The sequence below is a fragment of the Kogia breviceps genome, chromosome 2 (genome assembly GCF_026419965.1).
Source record: "Kogia breviceps isolate mKogBre1 chromosome 2, mKogBre1 haplotype 1, whole genome shotgun sequence".
Classification (NCBI taxonomy): domain Eukaryota; kingdom Metazoa; phylum Chordata; class Mammalia; order Artiodactyla; family Physeteridae; genus Kogia; species Kogia breviceps.
In genome coordinates this window covers 105761698-105781018 of record NC_081311.1, presented here as the reverse complement: position 1 = coordinate 105781018, position 19321 = coordinate 105761698, and the positions used below count along the sequence as shown (strand labels likewise).

Genomic DNA, 19321 nt, shown 5'->3' with positions numbered 1-19321 from the left:
CAACTTTAATAGTCTCCCATTGTGCAAGATGGCACAATTTGGCAATCAGTAAGAATAATAACTGCAGTTATTGAAACACATCAAATATACTTATATTAATGATTTTATAATGATATATATATATATATTTAAAATCCTCATTGGTCATCATTAGAGTACACTAAAGAACAAATTAGTTATTTTGAAAACTGTTAAGTAAAAGGAGAGAATCAAGTATCTACCAGGTTTTTTCTATGTAAGCTGTCCTTCGTGAGGGGTAGTTTCTCTTTATAGAAGTATTACAGCTAATAAATGCAGAAGGAATGATAGAATATCACCATTTGCAACACCTAATGGATTATTGCATCTAGTTACTGATCATCAGTAGCTGCTAACATCACAAAACAGAAACACCCAGATTTTGTTCTCACTACTGGAAGTACACGGCACCACCTGTGAAGTAGTGTTGCCCCAAAAATCAAATACAAATTTGATCCTGGCTGCAGAACTGATTACTAATTTACCATAAACCCAGGGGACCAAAGAATCTGTTACACAGTCAGCAAAATCTAGAGTGTGAGAGACTCTATTGGAAATACAACCCAATTTCTTTGACAAATAAATTACAAGCCTCTATCGCCCCAAAAAAGTATAATCGGGCACCACTGTAGGTTAAAGAAGAGATGTATGAGGCATTACAATTTGTGCACTTTGACTTCTGACTCAACCAACTGCTCTTGAAAAAAATAAGTGACAATTGAGCAAGTGTATAGACTAACTGGGTATTGGATGATACTAAGAATTTAATAGCTATGTTAGGGGCATTGGGGTGATGTTACGGTTATGTTTTTTAAGTGAAAGTTTGTTTCTTTTAGAAATTTCAACTGAACTATTTACAGATGAAAGAATGGGCTGTCTAGGATTTGCTTCAAGATAAGCTAGAGAGGTTGGGAGAAAATGAGGGATGTACATTAAATAAGACTTGTCAGGAGTTAATCATTGTTGAAGTTAATAATTGTTGAGTACAGTGGAATTGACTATATTGTCATGTCTGCTTTTGTTAGTGTTTGAAATTTTCCGTGTTAAAAGCTTAAAGATATTCCAGCTGTGGAAGAAAAGCCCAATATAGTTAAAAGATATTTTATTGTACTGCTTGATTCTCCTTTAATTCCGATTTTCCAAATGTACTCCACTTTTGGAAAGTAGGATTACCTGTCCCTACCTCACACTCATAGCCATACCAAATGCAGTAATGACTTTATTTCTCTAAAACAACAATGAAAAATCATTTCCTTCCTTTCTCTGTACCTTCTAGAAAAATTGTTTACCCCATGTTGAGATTTCATTAGAACGTAAACATGACTTTGGAATTGGTGGTGGCTTTTTGGTAGGTTACTGTGGAGTTTGTACTTTGTCCGACGGGAATCAGTATGTGCCTCTTTTTTTTTTTTTTTTTTCAGGTCCTTGTTCACCTGGGCCTCCTGACTAAGGAATCTGGATTTAAGATTGCAGAGACAGCTTTCAGTGGTGGCCCTCTTGGTGAATTAGTTCAGTGGAGTGATTTAATTACATCTCTGTACTTACTGGGCCATGACATTAGGATTTCAGCTTCACTGGCGGAGCTCAAGGAGTAAGGAGATTATTTTTCAATTTTAAAATCAGAATACAAAAAAGAAATTGTAAACTCTTAAAGCCCTCTATTGGTGTGTAATTTCTTGTGGAGGAAAATGAAAGTGATAATTCACGAAACAGGAGATAAGAAGATTATTTTCAGAAGCTAAATACATACACTGTGAAAAGGCTAATATGTTTTCATTGTAGCTGCAGCCTCCAGAGGCTTGATAAATGAATGCCAGAAAATTCAAACTAAAGAGCTTATTCTTTGCTGTTACAGGTGCTTCCAGCATCTGCAGCAGGAAACATTATTGACTTTCCTAATTCCCTGTCTCTTGCTGAAACTCATACCCTTCCCTACTCAACAGCAAGCTTTCTAAATCTTCAAACGGGGCAGGTTCCTGTTTGCAATTTAATTTGGATAGAATGAGTTTCTTGAAAGCCCTGATCCAATCCTATTTCAGTTAGCCCACTTTCAACTCTGCCTGGGTTTTTTGGTTTCTCTGAAATGTGCTTCTAGCTCAAGCCCTCTCTTAATCCCTTTTAGATTGACACGACTGGCTAAACAGAAATGCTTAGAGCCCCTTCCCTCCTTTTTGGATAACTGCCCATGGAGACTCTCTACCCAACAGCCAAGTTAACATCTAGCAATATGTCAACTGTTCCAAGAGAAATGGCTTGAAGGAACATTCTAGAAATGGAAGAGGTGTTAAGACAATGTTATGTCTCACCCTGCGCCTACTTTATTGTCTAAAACATTGATGCCCAGAGAAGTCACTTGTGTTAAGTCTGAGGTCCACTTCGATTTAGTTGCAGTATCGGGATCAAAGCAGTAATAGCCATAAAATAATGTCAGCTCTCTTGTTAAGTGATTTCCATACACTGAAACCATGAGCCGGGCTTTAGTTACTGTGGTAGTAGCAACAGTTATGACAACCATAACACTGATGATGCCTATTAAGAGCTAACATTTGGGGGTTTTCCCTGGTGGTCCGGTGGGTAAGATTCCACACTTCCAACGCAGGGGACCCGGCTTCGATCCCTGGTCGGGGAACTAGAACCTGCATGCATGCCGCAACTAAGAGTCTGCATGCCGCAACTAAGGATCCTGCATGCTTCAATGAAGATCCCGTGTGCTGCAACTAAGACCCACAGCAGCCAAAATAAATACATATTAAAAAAAAAAAGCTAACATTTGTTGAGCACTTCCCGTGCACCAGTTACTAAGTGTTTTACACGTTTTATGTTATTTAGTCCTTAGTGCAAACCTGGAAGTAGGCACTGTTGCTTTCTGCATTTTAAAGATGAGGAAACTGAGATTCAAACCAAAAAAGATTTCCTCAAAGTCCCATGCAGGGTACGTGGAGGAGCCAGGATTTGAGCCCTCTGTCTGTCTGACCTCAAAGCCTGTGTTCTTGACCACCGAACCACAGTGCTCCTTTCAGAACTCAATAAACCTGAGGTCTTCTGAGCCTTTCACCACTTTTGTCCCTTTAACAGCTGCCTCCTGTTGCCTTCCTCCTGCTTCTTTTAAAACACACTGGGGAACACAACGTATGAATGAAGTGGGTGCCTTCATACATTGAGCGTTCATTCCTTCAGTGCTCTCTGTGGGCTGCTTCTTGGTACGGAACATACAGAGATGACCAGTGTGTTGCCAAGGAGATGCCAACTTTTGATAATTACCACTAATACGTTGCACAATATTGACACTAATTGCAATGTGATTAGTTCTAATTGAGGTGAGGATGCTTAGCACAGGGAGTGCAGAATCTGTGAATATTGCTTACCACTGTGTATTGAGCACCTAGAACAGTGCCTGGCACACAGTGGGTGCCCATAACTAGTTACTGAACAAATGAGTGAAGGGATGAATGAATGAGTGGGGGGTGAAGAAATGGGGTACAGTGGGAGCTCTGGGGATAGGTGCTCCCCAGGGAGCTCCAAAAAGGCATATTAGGGATCTACCAGGCAGAGACTTAATTTGCTGGTCAAGAAGATTATGGAGGTCTTTAAGCCCTGGTGACAGGGCCAGATGTGTTTTATTTGAGTAGATACTTGTGGAAGCAACATGGAGCAGTGGTTCCCAAACATGACTGCACATTAGAATCACCTGGGGATCTTTTTAGGCTCCCTAAGCCCAGACCATATCCCAGACTAATTAAATGACAACCTATGGGGGTAGGACTCAGGCATAAGTATCTGTTGATGCTTCCAGGTAATTCCAAAGTGCAGGCAGGTTTGGGAACCACTGAATACAGGGTGGACCAGGAGCCAGCGATGATGGCTGAGCAGGCCAAATGCAGTCCTCTGAGTTTTTTGTTAATCAAGTATCACGGGCCCGAAGCCACAGCCGTGGCTGCTTTCGTTCTCCAAGAGCAGAGCTGAATAGCTGTGACAGAGAATGTGTGGCCTGCAGAGATGCAAGTGTTTACTACCTGGGCCTTTACAGAAAAAATTTTCAAATTCTTGGGAAGAAATTGGTTATATGGAACCTACCTCTTTCAGAAACCCAGTGGAGAAAAGGGTGCCTGGAGCAGTGTCAGTATGGAGCTCTAGGGCAGAGGCCTATTGATGACTCTTGCCCTTTGGAGTGGGGTGTCCATAATCTGGTGAAGGCCTGTTACAGGGTGTGAGCAGGGATACAGAGCCCAATGATGACTGATTTCTGGGTGAATGGCAGTATGGGTAGCACTTATTTGCTACCCATTTGCTACCCATTTGCTACCCATATGATCAAGCATGTTGGCTCTGAGCTCAAGGGTGGGTTTGGATGGATGGATGGGTTTGTATGGGTGGGTGGATGGAAGGAAGGATAATGAAAAAGTATAAACCATAGTGCAGTTCTGTAATATAGTCTAGTCAGAAGGAAAAATCAGACATAAAAGAAATTTGCAAACAATACAAGACAGTACAGAAAGAAGTTTATATTGTAGAGGCTAGAAATGGAAGACATTTAGGAGGTCAGTAAGGGCTGTATGATAAGAACAGTCTCTTGGGAGAAACTAATACAAACTGAGTATCTAGTATCCATAGGTACTTTCCACTGAATACCTAATTTAACTACCTGAAAAATTCCTGAGAGGTTGTTGTCCTACCATCTTCTCTGTATCCAATCCTGTTTTGTGTGTTTTTTTGTTTTTTTTTAAATGAGGAGAGATTCAGAGAAGTTAAGTAGCTTTCTAAGATTTTAGAGCTGCTAGACAGTCGAGTGTGATTTAATTAGTCTGGGATATGGTCTGGGCTTGGGAAATTGGGAAAGATCCCCAGGTGATTCTAATGTGCTGGCATGTTTGGGAACCACTGCTTCATGTTGCTTCTACAATTATCTGTTTAAATGAAACACATCTGGCCCTGTCACCAGTACTTAAAGACCTCCCTAATCTTCTTGACCAGCAAATTAAATGGAGACAGATTGAGACCCAGCTCTCCCTTGGTTTCCAAGGCTGTGTTTGTATACAACCATTTGCTTTTGCAAGAGTCAGAATTGAGGCTTTGGACGGATGTGATGAGTGGGCAGAATTTGGATAGGCAGCTGATTGGGAAGGACCATGCCCTCCTCCCTGATAAGGATTCTTGGGATGTTTATTTACCTGTTAAAGTTGCTAAGTGCAGTACCTTGTAGTAAATTGGTTTTTTTGTTCGTTTGTTTTTTCCCCTCTCTTCTGTCCTTTCTCTAGAATAATGAAGAAGGTTGTAGGAAACTGATCTGGCTGCCCAACTATAGGAGACAGAATTGTTGAGCTCATTTATATTGATATTGTAGGACTCGCTCAATTCAAGAAAACTCTTGGACCATCCTGGGTTCATTACCAGTAAGTGCTACATACTGTTCTTAAGTTTTTAGAGCTTTTTATTTCTTTAACAAGGGTTACATGGTTGCTGGTAGAAAAAGCTTATCAAATATTATCATTTTTTTCTTTTATTTTATAATTGTCTCTATTTTTAACATCTTTATTGGAGTATAATTGCTTTACAATGGTGTGTTAGTTTCTGCTGTATCACAAAGTGAAAGAGCTCTACATATACATATATCCCCATATGTCCTCCCTCTTGTGTCTCCCTCCCACCCTCCCTGTCCCACCCCTCTAGGTGGTCACAAAGCACAGAGCTGATCCCCCTGTGCTATACGGCTGCTTCCCTGTGTAGAGTGTTTCTCATTCCTAATTGAAGTTCAGATTCTCCTCGGTGCCTTTTGACTTTCAAGTGCTATTCATTATTTTCATTGATTTCTTTTTAAAATAGAAAACAAGTATCGAACCTCCTTTTTACCTTCCCTAACACTTAGCTTGCCTCTGTCAGTCTGCCTACACTAATCTCATCTGTTTAATCAAATAATGATTTTGATAAACTATGGACAGGGTCGTTTCTTGTGTTCCTTAGGTTTGAGTTGATGACTTATTTCTCTGTCCCTTTCCCCCATCGGTATTCTTGTCATTCTTAGAAGAGGAATCTGGGCGTAGCTTGTCTGAATGCTGGGGTCTTGTACTTTTAAAGATAAGCCTCATGCTTAGTATCACCAGAGTGCATGTGTTACTCTGTGTACAGTTTTTATTACTTAGTAGAAGATCTCACTGTTTCCCTCTTATGGGTTTGAGACCATGGTTTAGTATTTGAAACAATTTTACGTGGTATACAAGCATGACACTAAATAACATTGAATTATATAATGAAGTTTATTAATTTTTTCAATTTCCTTTCAATCTTTCTAAAAAAGGCTTAGTTTGATACTACTGTATCTCCAACACCTCTTTTAACACTTGCATGAGAGTAGCTGTAAATCTCAACATTCAGCAGGCAAAAAAAATACCTAGTTTGAGTTTAGTAATTCTTATTAAAGAAGAGTACTATGGAAGATTGATCAAGATGACCCAGTAGGACGATGTGGGACTCGCCTCCCCCTATGTACACATCCAGAATACATCTAACTGTGGAACAATTCTCATTGAAAACCAACTGGAAACTGGCAGAAAGACTCCTGTACAACCAAGACCGTAAGAAAGATTCCCATGTAATCGGGTAGGAAGGGAAAAAAGGGGATCAGGTAGGGACCCCTGGGAGGGGACTCAGAGGAAAAGGGAGATTGCACAAGTGGATACCTGCCCTGGGAAGTGAGCGGTGAGAGCCACAGATTGGGCACCTGAGTCGTGGGGTTATACACAGGAGAAACAAGCCCCCTTGTTAGGTTGGAGGACCACTGGCACCAACAGGAGAGCTGTGGAAGGCCTAGACCCTGCTTGTGAGGAGCATGTGTGCCCTGGCTTGCCCCTGAGGCAGGGCAGAGAGGACGGACAGAGGTTTCCTGCAAATGCCTCAGCACATACCAGCCCTAGCCCAGCAAATGCTCTAGCCCCACTTACTCCATGTCACAAGATGGCACTGGAGCTGGGATGGCCACAACGAGAGAGAAGACTGTGGGACACAGAGACGACCTGGTCCCAGGATGGAGCCTGGGCAGTGGGGGAGGCAGTGGCCATTGTTGGCACTTACTCAAGCAGTGTATCAGAAGCAGCCCAGACCTCTAACGGCGGCCACTCAACCACAACTCACCCTCCACTACATGCTGAGAGGCCACGCAGGCTCCAGCTGCCAGGGGTGCTGCAGCAAGGTAGGGGTGGAGGAGATTGGAGGCGATGAATGACTGAGGGGCAAAGGGTACTTGGACCCGAGGCTGCAGCGGAGCAGAGCGAGGGAAATAATTGTTGGTGCCTATATAGACAGTGCACTGGAGACAGCTCAGATCTCTGTGGTCAAGCTACACAAACCGAGAGCCTGCACCCTCTGCCCTTGCTTCAGCACTCCCTCGTCCTCTGGGGTCAGGGTCCTAGTGCTGGGAGAAGGGGAAGCACACACTTAAAGGAACAGAGCCAGCTCGGACCTGAACCTCAGGGCTTCTACTTCAGCAGCTTGGCATCAGACTCCACCCCTGATAGGGAGGTGATGGCCACCAAGCAGAGAGGAAGCCCCACCTCACACCCGCCTTCAGCTCTGGCCCCTTCATTCCAGCCCCACCCATACCAAGGTGATCGCTGCCAGCACACCCTGAGGAAAGGGTGACTTGCATTCACATCAAATCCAGCTCTCCCACCAAAGGCACTGGGCACATGCAGTCTGTATCGGGGTACTCCCATGTAAGAACACCCCTTCAAAACTGCAGTAGGTAACTTTTTCACCTAAATTCATAGAGGCAGAGAAAGTTTAGCAAAATAAAAAGGCAGAAGAACTGGTCTCAATCGAAAGAACAGGAGAAAACCCCTGAAAAAATAACGAAACAGAAATAAACAAATTACTGGATAAAGAATTCAAAGCATTGGTAATAAAAATGTTAACTAGAGTAAAGAGTAGATGAACACAGAGTTTTAACCAGGAACTAGAAAGTATAAAAAAGACCCAACAAAAATGAAGAATTCCATAAGTGAAATAAAAAGAAACAGACACACTAGAAGGGATGAATAATAGACTAAGTGATATAGAAGTACACCTAAGTCATCTGGAAGATAGAATAATGGAAATTGCCCAATCAGAGCAGCAAAAAGAAAAAACAAATTAAAAAAAAATGAGAACAGTTTAAGGGGTCTCTGGGATTACATTAAGTCTACCAACATTCACATTATAGGTGTCTCAGAGAGGGAAAGAAAAGGAGATCCAAAATGTATTTCAGGAAATTATGGCTGAAAACATTCCAAATCTGAAGAAGGAAACATATCCATGTACAGGAAGCACAGAGGGTCTCAGTCAAGATGAACCCAACCAGACCCACATCAAGACATATCATAATTAAAATGACGAAAGTTAAAGAGAGAATTCTAAAGGCAGCAAGAGAAAAATAAGTCATACAGTGGAACCCCATAAGGCTATCCACTGATGTTTCTGCAGAAACTTTGCAAGCCAGAAGGGAGTGGCATGATATATTCAAAGTGCTGAAAGGGAAGAACCTGCAACCTAGGATATGCTACCCAACAAGATTATCACTTAGAATAGGAGCAATAAAGAACTCAGACAAGCAAAAACTAAGAGTTCATCAATACTGAACCAACCCGAAAAGACATGTTAAAGGGTCTTGCTAAGTGTAAAAGAAGTAAGAATCTATAGGAAAGGGAAAATCCCACTGGGAAAGCCACATATATAGTAAGGACTGAAGATCAACCAGTTAAATAAGTATGAAGATTAAAAGACAAAAAAATTATAAAAGCAACTATAGCTATAATAAACAATAAGGGGGGAAGCATGAAGATTAAAATATGACATCAAAAACACAAAATGTGGCGGAGGGGAGTAAAAAATACAGATCTTTTAGAATGAGTTTGAACTTAAATGAATACCAGTTTAAAACAAGTAGATATAGTTACAGGTCAACATAGAACCCCATGGTAATCACAACTCCAAAACCTACAATAGATACACAAAACATACAAAGAAAGGAGCAAAAGCATACTACTAAAGAAAATCATCAAACCACAGGGGAAGAAACAAAAAGAAGAAGAAATGAACAGAGAACTACAAAAAACCAACCAGAAAACAAGTAATAAAATGGCAGTAAGTACATATCTATCAATAATTACTTTAAATATCATTGAACTAAATGCTCCAATCAAAACACATAGGGTGACTGATTGGATTTTAAAAAGATCCATCTAAATGCTGCCTACAAGATACTCACTTTAAAGCTAAAGACACAGACTGAAAGTGAGGGGATGGAAAAAGATATTTCATGCAAACAGAAATGGCAAGAAATTGGGGTAGCAATATTCATATCAGACAAAATAGACTTTTAAAACAAAGCTTATAATAAAAGAAAAAGAGCATTGTATAATGATAAAGGGATCAATACAAGAAGGTAGTACACCGGTTAACATGTATGCAGCTAGTACAGGAGCACCCAAATACATAAAGCAAATACTAACAGATGCCGGAAGCCATCCAGCATTGCCATCTATTGCCTGAGCAAAGCTCGGTGAGAAGTTATGGCATGAGGAAGCAAAGCTCCTCTCCTGGTGGGCGGCGGAAAGCATCTCTTCTGATTCTAGGAAAATTCTTGCTAAAAACTGAGGGGGTTTCTGGAGGGTTTAGGCCAAGAAGATGGAAGTATTACAAAGCAAATTCCCCTCGGTACGAGACCACAACAACCCCTGTAACCACAACAGTAGCTATACCCACTGTAAATAATTTACTTTGGAAAAAAGTCCCTTGGTCAGGCAACAAAGGAGTGTTTCAATTAAGGAGTAGAAGTTTAAAGGAAGAATTAGATAAGCTATTGCTCATAGAAGGAATAAGGGATATAGAAGGGAAGCAAATAGTGGGGTATTATGTACAGGATGCCCCCAAATGGTGGATTATGTGGCATGCCCCCTCCCCGTATATTGTAGGAAAAAGAGAGAAGCAGAAGGACTTTACTGTAAATATTTTACGAATGAATTATATGTAACTATTGATTGCCTTACGTAGAAAATAGAATTGTATTTTCGCACAATGTGTTTTGAACAAGGTACCGAGAATACTGGGACACAGGCCAATATATGATGTTAGCTGAAGTAGAAAAGAATAATTAGCTTTCTAGACCTAAACATCCTGTTTGCGCGAAAAGATCTTAAGACGGAACAATGCTTGCTAATGTTTTCTGTGTGTAGGTGTAGAAATGAGGTAATGAGTCAAAAACAGGAGTTACGTAGAAAATGCTGATGCTATTGTTTAGAAAATCCTATATAAGAAATGATATGTCAAAAATAAAGCTGTCAGAAGCTTAACAGAAGCTCCTGCACCTACCCCCTTTCCCCGTTTATTTATTTATTTTTCTCGCCGACGCCGTTGCCTCCATCTCAGGGACCCCTGGTTCTGCCGGGGCTGGACCTCGGTAAACAGACATAAAGGGAGAAACTGACAATAATAGTAGGGACTTTAACACCCCACTTACATCAATGGACAGATCATCCAGACCAAAAATCAGTAAGGCAACAGTGATCTTAAATGACACAATAGAGCAGTTGGGCTTAATAGATATCTACAGGTCATCACATCTGAAAACAGCAGAATACACATTCTTTTCAAGTGTACATGGAACATCTCCAGGATAAATCACATGCTAGGCCACAAAACAAGTCTCAACAAGTTCAAGAGGATAGAAATTATATCAAGCATTTTTCCTGACCCCAACGGTACAAAACTAGAAATCAATTGCAGAAAGAAAAATGGGTAAAGAACAAACACATGAGACTAAACAACATGCTACTAAAAAAAACAATGGATCAAAGAAAAAAAGAGGAAGTCAGAAAATACCTTGAGACAAATGAAAATGGAAATACAGTCTCTAAAATATATGGGAGGCAGCAAAAGCAGTTCGAAGAGGGAAGTTTATGGTGATACGAGCCTTCCTCAAGAAACAAGAAAATTCTCAAACAACCTCACTTACCACCTAAAGGAATTAGAAAAAGGAGAACAAAGCCCAAAGTCAGCAGAAGTTGGGAAATAATAAAGATCAGAGAGGAAATAAATAAAATAGAGACCAAAAAAAAACCAGAAAAGATCAATGGAACCAAGAGCTAGTTTTTTTAAAAGTTAAATAAAATTGATAAACCTTTATTCAGGCTCACCAAGAAGAAAAGAGAGAGGACCCAAATAAACAAAAGAAGAAGTGAAAGAGGAGGAATAACCAGTACAGCAGGGATCCAAAAAATCATAAGAGTACTATGAACAGTTAAATGCCAACAACCTATAAGAAGACCTATAAGAAAAAAGTGAACAACCTATAAGAAATGGACAAATTTCTAGAAACATACAACATGCCAAGACTGAATCAAGAAGAAACAGGGGCTTCCCTGGTGGTGCAGTGGTCGAGAGTTTGCCTGCCGATGCAGGGGACACGGGTTCATGCCCCGGTCCGGGAAGATCCCACATGCCACAGAGTGGCTAGGCCCGTGAGCCATGGCCGCTGAGCCTGCACATCCGGAGCCTGTGCTCCGCAACGGGAGAGGCCAGAACAGTGAGAGGCCCGTGTACCAAAAAACAAACAAACAAACAAACAAACAGGGAAGAAGAAACAGACCATTTGAACAGACCGATCACTGGTAGTGAAATTGAATTTGTAAAACGAACAAAAAAAACCTCCCAGCAAACAAAAGTCTAGGATTAGGCAGCCTCACAGGGGAATTCTACCAAACACAAAGAAAAACGAATACTTACCCTTCTCAAACTATTTCAAAAACAAAGTTGAAGAGGAGGGAACACTCTCAAATTCATTCTAAAATTCCACCATTACCCTGATACAAAAACCAGAAAAGACACTACAAAAAAAGAAAATCACAGGCCAATACCTTTGATGAATATAGATGCAAAAATCCTCAACAGTATATTAGCAAACCAAATCCAACATTATATAAAAAGAATCATACACCATGATCAAGTGAGATTTATTCCAGGGACACAAGGATGGTTCAGTATTCACAAATCATTCAATGTGATATATACCACATTAACAATCAAAAGGATAAAAATCACATGATCATCTCACTAGATGTAGAAAAAGTAGTTGACAAAACAACATCCATTTATGGTAAAAACGCTCATCAAATTGGTTGTATATGTAACATATCTCAGCATAATAAAGGCCATTTATGACAAACCCACAGCTAACATCATACTCAGTGTTGAAAAGGTGAAAGCCTTTCCTCTAAATTTAGGAACAAGACAAGGATGCCCCCTCTCGCCACTTCAATTTAACGTAGTATTAGAAGTCCTAGCCACAATAGTCAGACAAAAAAAAAGAAATAAAAAACATCCAAACTGGAAGGAAAGAAGTAAAACTGTCACTATTTGCAGATGACATATAATACTTTATGTAGAAAACCCTTAAGTCTCCACCAAAGAACTATTAGAGCTAACAAATTCAGAGAAGTTTTAGGATATAAGATCAATATACAGAAATCTGTTGCTTTTCTATACATTAATAATGAACTATCAGAAAGAGAAAGTAAAAAAACAATCCTGTTTAAAATCGCTTCAAAAAATATAAAATTCCTAGGAATAGACTTAACCAAGGAGGTGAAATACCTATACTCTGAAAACTGTAAAACATTGATGAAGGAAAATGAAGATGATACAAAGAAATAGAAAGATACCCTGAGCTCTTAGACTGGAAGAATATTTTTAACATGGCCATGCCACTCAAAGCAATCTACAGATTTAGTGTGATCCCTGTCAAAATACCCATAACATTTTTCACAGAACTAGAACAAATATTCCTAAAATTTATATGGAACCACAAAAGACCCCGAATTGCTAAGCAGTCTGAGGAAAAAGAACAAAGCTGGAGGTATTTCGCTTCCTGACTTCATTCAGTCTATACCACGGGTCCCCGACCCCGAGGCTGTGGACCAGTCCTGGTCTGCGACCTGCTAGGAACCAGGCCACACAGCAGGAAGTGAGCGGCAGGCAGGTGAGTGAGTGAAGCTTCATCTGCCACTCCTATCACTCGCATTACAGCCTGAACCATCCCCATCCCTGATCCGTGGAAAAACTGTCTTCCACGAAACCGGTCCCTGGTGTCAAAAAGGTTGGGGACTGCTGGTCTATACTGCAAAGCTTTAGTAACCCAAACAGCATGGTGGGAAAGTAAATTGGTGTCGCTGCTATGAAAACAGTATGAAGGTTCCTCAAAAAACTAAAAAATAACTACCATATGATGCAGCAATTCCACTGCTGTGGTGTATATCCAAAAAAGTTGAAAACATTAATTCAGAAAGGTATGTGCAACCCAGTGTTCATATCAGCACTATTTTCAATAGCCGTGGTATGGAAACAACCCAAGGGTCCTTCAATAGACAAATTGATAAAGAAGAAGTGTATATGTATATATATGTATATATATATATATATATATATATATATATATATATATATATATATATATATACAGTGAAACACTCACTACTCAGTGATTTTAAAAAAAGAATGAAATTCTTCCATTTGCAGCAATATCAGTGGACCTAGAGGATATTATGCTTACTGAAGTAAGTCAGACAGAGAAAGACACATGTAGTATGATATCACTTATATGCCAAATCTAAAAAATAAAATGAATGTATTCAGCAAAACAGAAACAGACTCACAGATACAGAAAACAAACTAGTGGTTACCAGTGGGGAGAGGAAAGGGGCATGGGGCAAGATAGGGGTATTGTATTGAGATACAAATGACTATGTATAAAATAGATAAGCACAGGGAATTATAGGCATTATTTTGTAGTAACTTTTAACAGAGTATAGTCTAAAAAAATAATCACAAAAAAAGGGAAGAATAGTAATATACTTTTTTGTGTCTTCCATTTATTACAGTTGATACTGTCTTTTATTTGTGGTCTATAAAAGTCTCCAATAAATTTTAAAAGGTGAATACATTTAACTAAATATCATAATTATTTAATAGTGTCAATGGTCATGAATTGGGGTAAAAATCATGAAATTAGTACCAGCTTTACTAACTGGTAGTATATATTGACCTACGTTTCGTTTTGAATCACCTTCCTAAGAGAGCACTCTGAAATATTTCAGTAGTACAACTTGGACATCCCTTCATATGTTTCTTTTCTATTGTTATTCTGTAAAGAGATGTTTTGATGTGTTCTTTAACTTAATCAATAAATGCATCTTTAATGGCCTGACCTAGGTTTCTCCATTTCAGGTTAGCTTATCGTTTAGTATTATTAACTTTAATGTCCAAGGTTATTCCAGATTGGAAGTCCTTTAGAATTGAAAAAAATAAAAATTCATAATATTGTTAAAATGGCCATAATACCCAAAGCAATCTACAGATTTAATTTGATCCATATGAAATTACCCATGACATTTTTCACATAACTAGAACAAATAATCCTAGAATTTATATGGACCCATAAAAGACCCAGAATTGTCAAAGCAATCCTAAGGAAAAAGAAGAAAGTAGGAGGCATAACCCTCCCAGACTTCAGAGAATACTACAAGGCTACAGTAATCAAAACAGCATGGTATTGGCACAAAAACAGATATATGGATCAATGGAACAGAACAGAGAGCCCAGAAATAAACCCGCACACCTACTGTCAATTAATCTTCAACAAAGGAGGCAAGAATCTACAGTGGGGAAAAGACAGTCTCTTCAGCAAGTGGTGTTGGAAAAGTTGGACAGCTGCATGTAAATCAGTGAAGCTAGAACACACCCTCACACCACACACGAAATTAAACTCAAAGTGGCTTAAAGGCTTAAATATAAGGCACAATACCATTAAACTCCTGGAAGAGAACATAGGCAAAACATTCTCTGACATAAATCGTAGCAATGTTTTCTTAGGTCAGTCTCCCAAGGCAATAGAAATAAAAGCAAAAATAAACAAATGGGACCTAATTAAACTTATAAGCTTTTGCACAGCAAAGGAAACCATAAACAAAATGAAAAGACAGCCTACAGACCAGGAGAAAATACTTGCAAATGATGTGTTCAATAAGGGATTAATCTAACAACCCAATCAAAAAATGGGCAAAAGACCTGAATAGACATTTCTCCAAAGAAGACATACAGATGGCCAGTAGGCGCCTGAAAGGATGCTCAACATCACTAATTATTAGACAAATGCAAATGAAAACAACAGTGAGGTACCACCTCACACCAGTCAGAATGGCCATTGTTAAAAATTCTAGAAATAACAAATGCTGGAGAGGGTGTAGAGGAAAGGGAACCCTGTTACAGTGAGGGTGGGAATGTAATTTAGTGCAGCCACTATGGAGAACAGTATGGAGATTCCTCGAAAAGCTAAAACTAGAGTTGCCACATGATCCAACAATCCCACTCCTGGGCATATATCCGGACAAAACTCTAAGTCGAAAAGATACCTGCACCCCTATGTTCATAGAAGCAGTATTTACAACAGCCAAGACATGGAAACAACCTAAATGTCCATCGATGTATGAATGGATAAAGAAGATGTGGTATATATCTACAGTAGAATATTACTCAGCCATGAAAAAGAATGAAATACAGTAAGTACCCTACATACAAACGAGTTGCATTCCGAGAGCACATTCATAAGTCCGATTTGTTCATAAGTCCAACAAAGTTAGCCTAGGTATCTAACTAACTCAGTTGGCTATATAGTACTATACTGTAATACATTTATAATATGTTCTCATCTTTGAAAGTTTGTAACTTGAAAGTTTGTATGTTGGGCACTTAATGGTAATGCAATTTGCAGCTACATGGATGGACCTAGAGATCATCATCAAATCTAAGCAAAGTAAGTGAGAAAGAGAAAGACAAATACCATATGATATCACTTATATGTGGAATCTAAAATATGACAGGGGGGCTTCCCTGGTGGCACAGTGGTTAGGAATCCAACTGCCAATGCAGGGGACACAGGTTTGAGCCTTGGTCCAGAAAGATCCCACATGCCACAGAGCAACTAAGCCTGTGTGCCACAACTACTGAGCCTGCGCTCTAGAGCCTGCGAGCTGCAACTACTGAGCCGACACGCCACAACTACCGAAGCCCGCGTGCCTAGAGCCCATGCTCCGCAACAAGAGAAGCCACGACAATGAGAAGCCTGCACACCACAACAACAAAGAGTAGCCCCTGCTTGCCACAACTAGAGAAAGCCCACACACAGCAATGAAGACCCAACACAGCCAAAAATAAGTTAATTTTTTAAAATAAATAAATAAATTAATTAAAATATGATACAAATGAACTTATCTACAAAACAGACTTACAGACATAGAGAACACACTTGTGGTTGCTGGGGGTTGGGGTTGGGGGTGAGGGTGGGGGAGGGATAGACTGGGAGTTTGGGATGAGCAGATGCAAACTATTATATATAGAATGGATCAACAACAGGTCCTATTTTATAGCACAGGAAAGTATATTCACTATCCTGTAATAAACCATAATAGAAAAGAAAAAATGAAAATTCAAAATATTAAGAATCTTCTCAAAAACAGAGTGGGGGGGAACACCCATTGTTGTAGAATTTCTTTGCAGTGGCAGTGATTTTCTCACTGGGCAGTGAAATGGTCTTGGACAGAGGAAAGGGATTCATTGAGAGGAGACTATCCACTTTTCATTGCCTTTTGAATATACAGGCAGACCTCGAAGATACTGAGGGTTTGACTCCAGGCCACTACAATAAAGCGAGTATCAAATTAAAGTGAGTCACACAGTATGTTTGGTTTCCCAGTGCACATAAAAGTTATGTTTATACTGTACTGTAGTCTGTTTCATGCAACAGCATTATGTATTTTTTTAAAATACATACCTTTATTTATTTATTTATTGGAGCATAATTGCTTTACAATGTTGTGTTAGTTTCTGCTGTACAATGAAGTGAATCAGCTATATGTATACCTATATCCCCTCCCTCTTGGACCTCCCTCCCACCCCCACCCCCTCACCCACCCCACCTCTCTAGGTTGTCACACAGCACTGAGCTGATCTCCCTGTGCTATGCAGCAGGTTCCCACTAGCTATCTGTTTTACACATGGTAGTGTATTTATGTCAAACCTAATCGCCCAATTGGTCCCACCCTCCCCTTCCCCCCATGTGTCCACATGTCCATTCTTTACGTCTATATCTCTATTCCTGCCCTACAAATAGGTTCATCTGTACCATTTTTCTAGATTCCACATATATGCGTTAATATATGATATTTGTTTTTCTCTTTCTGGCTTACTTCACTCTGTGTGAAAGACTGTAGGTCCATCCACATCTCTACAAATGACCCAGTTTCATTCTTTTTTATGGCTGAGTAATATTCCATTGTATAAAGGACACATGTACCCCAAAGTACATACCTTAATTTTAAAAATCCTTTCACAGGTATGAAATGCACAGTGTGAGAATATAATCAATAATATTGTAATATCTTTGTATGGTGACAGATGGTAACTAGACTTATCATGGTGATCGTTTTGTAATGTACAGAAATATGGAATCACTATAGTATGCACCAAGAACTGGCATAGTGCCAGTTCAACTATAGTCAGGTCAACTATACTTTGAAAAGAAAGACAAACTCATGGAAAAAGAGATCAGATTTGTGGTTACCAGAGGCAGGGGTTGAGGGGAGGAGGAGTTGGGGGGTGGTAGTCAAAAGGTGTAAACTTGCAGCTCTAAGATAAGTAAGCACAACCCAAGAGTTCTTATCACAAGAAAAAAAATTTCATTTTGTATCTATACAATGATGGTTGTTCACTAAACTTGTGGTAGACATTCCATGTTGTATACAAATCAAATCATTATGCTGTACACCTGAAACATATTCTGTGCTGTGTGTCAATTATATTTCAATATAAAACTGGAAAGGGAAAAAAAGTTTATATACTTTATTGCTAAAAAATGCTAACCAACCTCTGATAATGCAGGGTTGCCACAAACCTTTAATTCGTAAAAAATGTAGTATCTGCGAAGTGCAAAAATGTGAAGCACAATAAAATGAGGTGTGCCTGCAGTTTCATAAAAAAGCAAGATAAAAATCTGGGTTTGGTCCAGGATAGCACTCTACCTTCTGCATCAGGTTTTTTCTGATTTTTGGTTTGTTGGTTTTTTGAAATCATGAATCATGGGCTGCCATAAATGTTCTCCGCTATATGGGAGTGCCATATTTCTTCTTGCTAATAGGCCTTGTAAATAAACAAACTTTTTCTTTTTAGCTACAGCATTAAAAAAAGAAAGACAGCTGTTTTTCTCTGGCGTTTTGTGAGTGGCAAGCGTCTGATAAATGTGCAAAAGGAACTGAGTGTCCCTAGACTTACATATTCTCATGATTAAGAAGGGCTGTTTGGATGGAAATATATTCTCAGTGGTAGTGTTTAGGTCAATTAAAAAGGATGATTTTATTATTAAAATGGTCACCATTGGTATTTGGTTCTTGTTGGATGAAAAGGCATATTTTCTCTGAGGGGAAGAGTGTAATGTTTTATCCCTCCTTTCTTTAATAAATCATCTGTGTTAGTGATATTAGCTGGCAGGAGGTCTGTTAGGATTTTAGTGCTGCCGTCTTTGTGGTCTGATGCAGCTAAGATCTCATCCAAAGGCCAAGCAGGTCCTCTAGAAAGTTTCTTGCCCATTTCTTTCCCTTTTAAAGATTAGAAATTGTCGGCACTCTCTGTATTCATCTTGGGTGATGGAAGATGGTAAGAATTAAATGTAAAGTTATCATTTGGGTTTTTTTATTTAGGAGCAAATCTATGAGTCCTGTTGATCTTGGAAAAATATTTATAAATTCTGTCCAATTTATATAGTGACCCAGGACATTCAATGAAACATTTATTAAATACCTACATGCAACTAGTATTCTGCTAGGTACTGCAAAACTCATATCCATGTTGCTTCATGTGAGGCCTTTGCTGAGCACGGAGAACACACAGGAAAGTGAGATGCAAATAGTCCAAGATATACCATGTTTTACATCAAACTCCAAATTAGAAAGTAGGTCCTGGCAAGGAGGTTGTGAGCATCCATCTAGTAATAGTGTGGCTTAGTGCAGAAAGAATGTTCCAGGAATCCTTTGGCGTTTCTGCAGACAGCTCTGTTAGGAGGCCAGCTGCCTTGGACAGTGAGGCAAATATCTTTTTAAGTCATCAGTCTGTTCTTGATGCTCCAGACACACAAAAGCCATTAGAGGAACAGCATCAATACTAAGGGCACACACCCAGTTCCAAAACACACAGGTGTAGAAAGTGATTGAAGAGGGAAGCCTATAATGTTCAG

General features: G+C 39.5%; 1 protein-coding gene across 1 annotated transcript in view; it reads left to right on the top strand.

The window, feature by feature from the left end:
* LOC131750373 (alpha-1,6-mannosylglycoprotein 6-beta-N-acetylglucosaminyltransferase A-like) overlaps positions 1-19321 on the top strand; it is a 95400-nt gene that overhangs the window by 2405 nt on the left and 73674 nt on the right. Inside the window, exons 2-3 of the mRNA XM_067023115.1 lie at positions 1440-1609; positions 5274-5408. The gene's annotated coding sequence lies outside the window, so the exon portion shown is untranslated. The remainder of the gene's footprint in view (positions 1-1439; positions 1610-5273; positions 5409-19321) is intronic.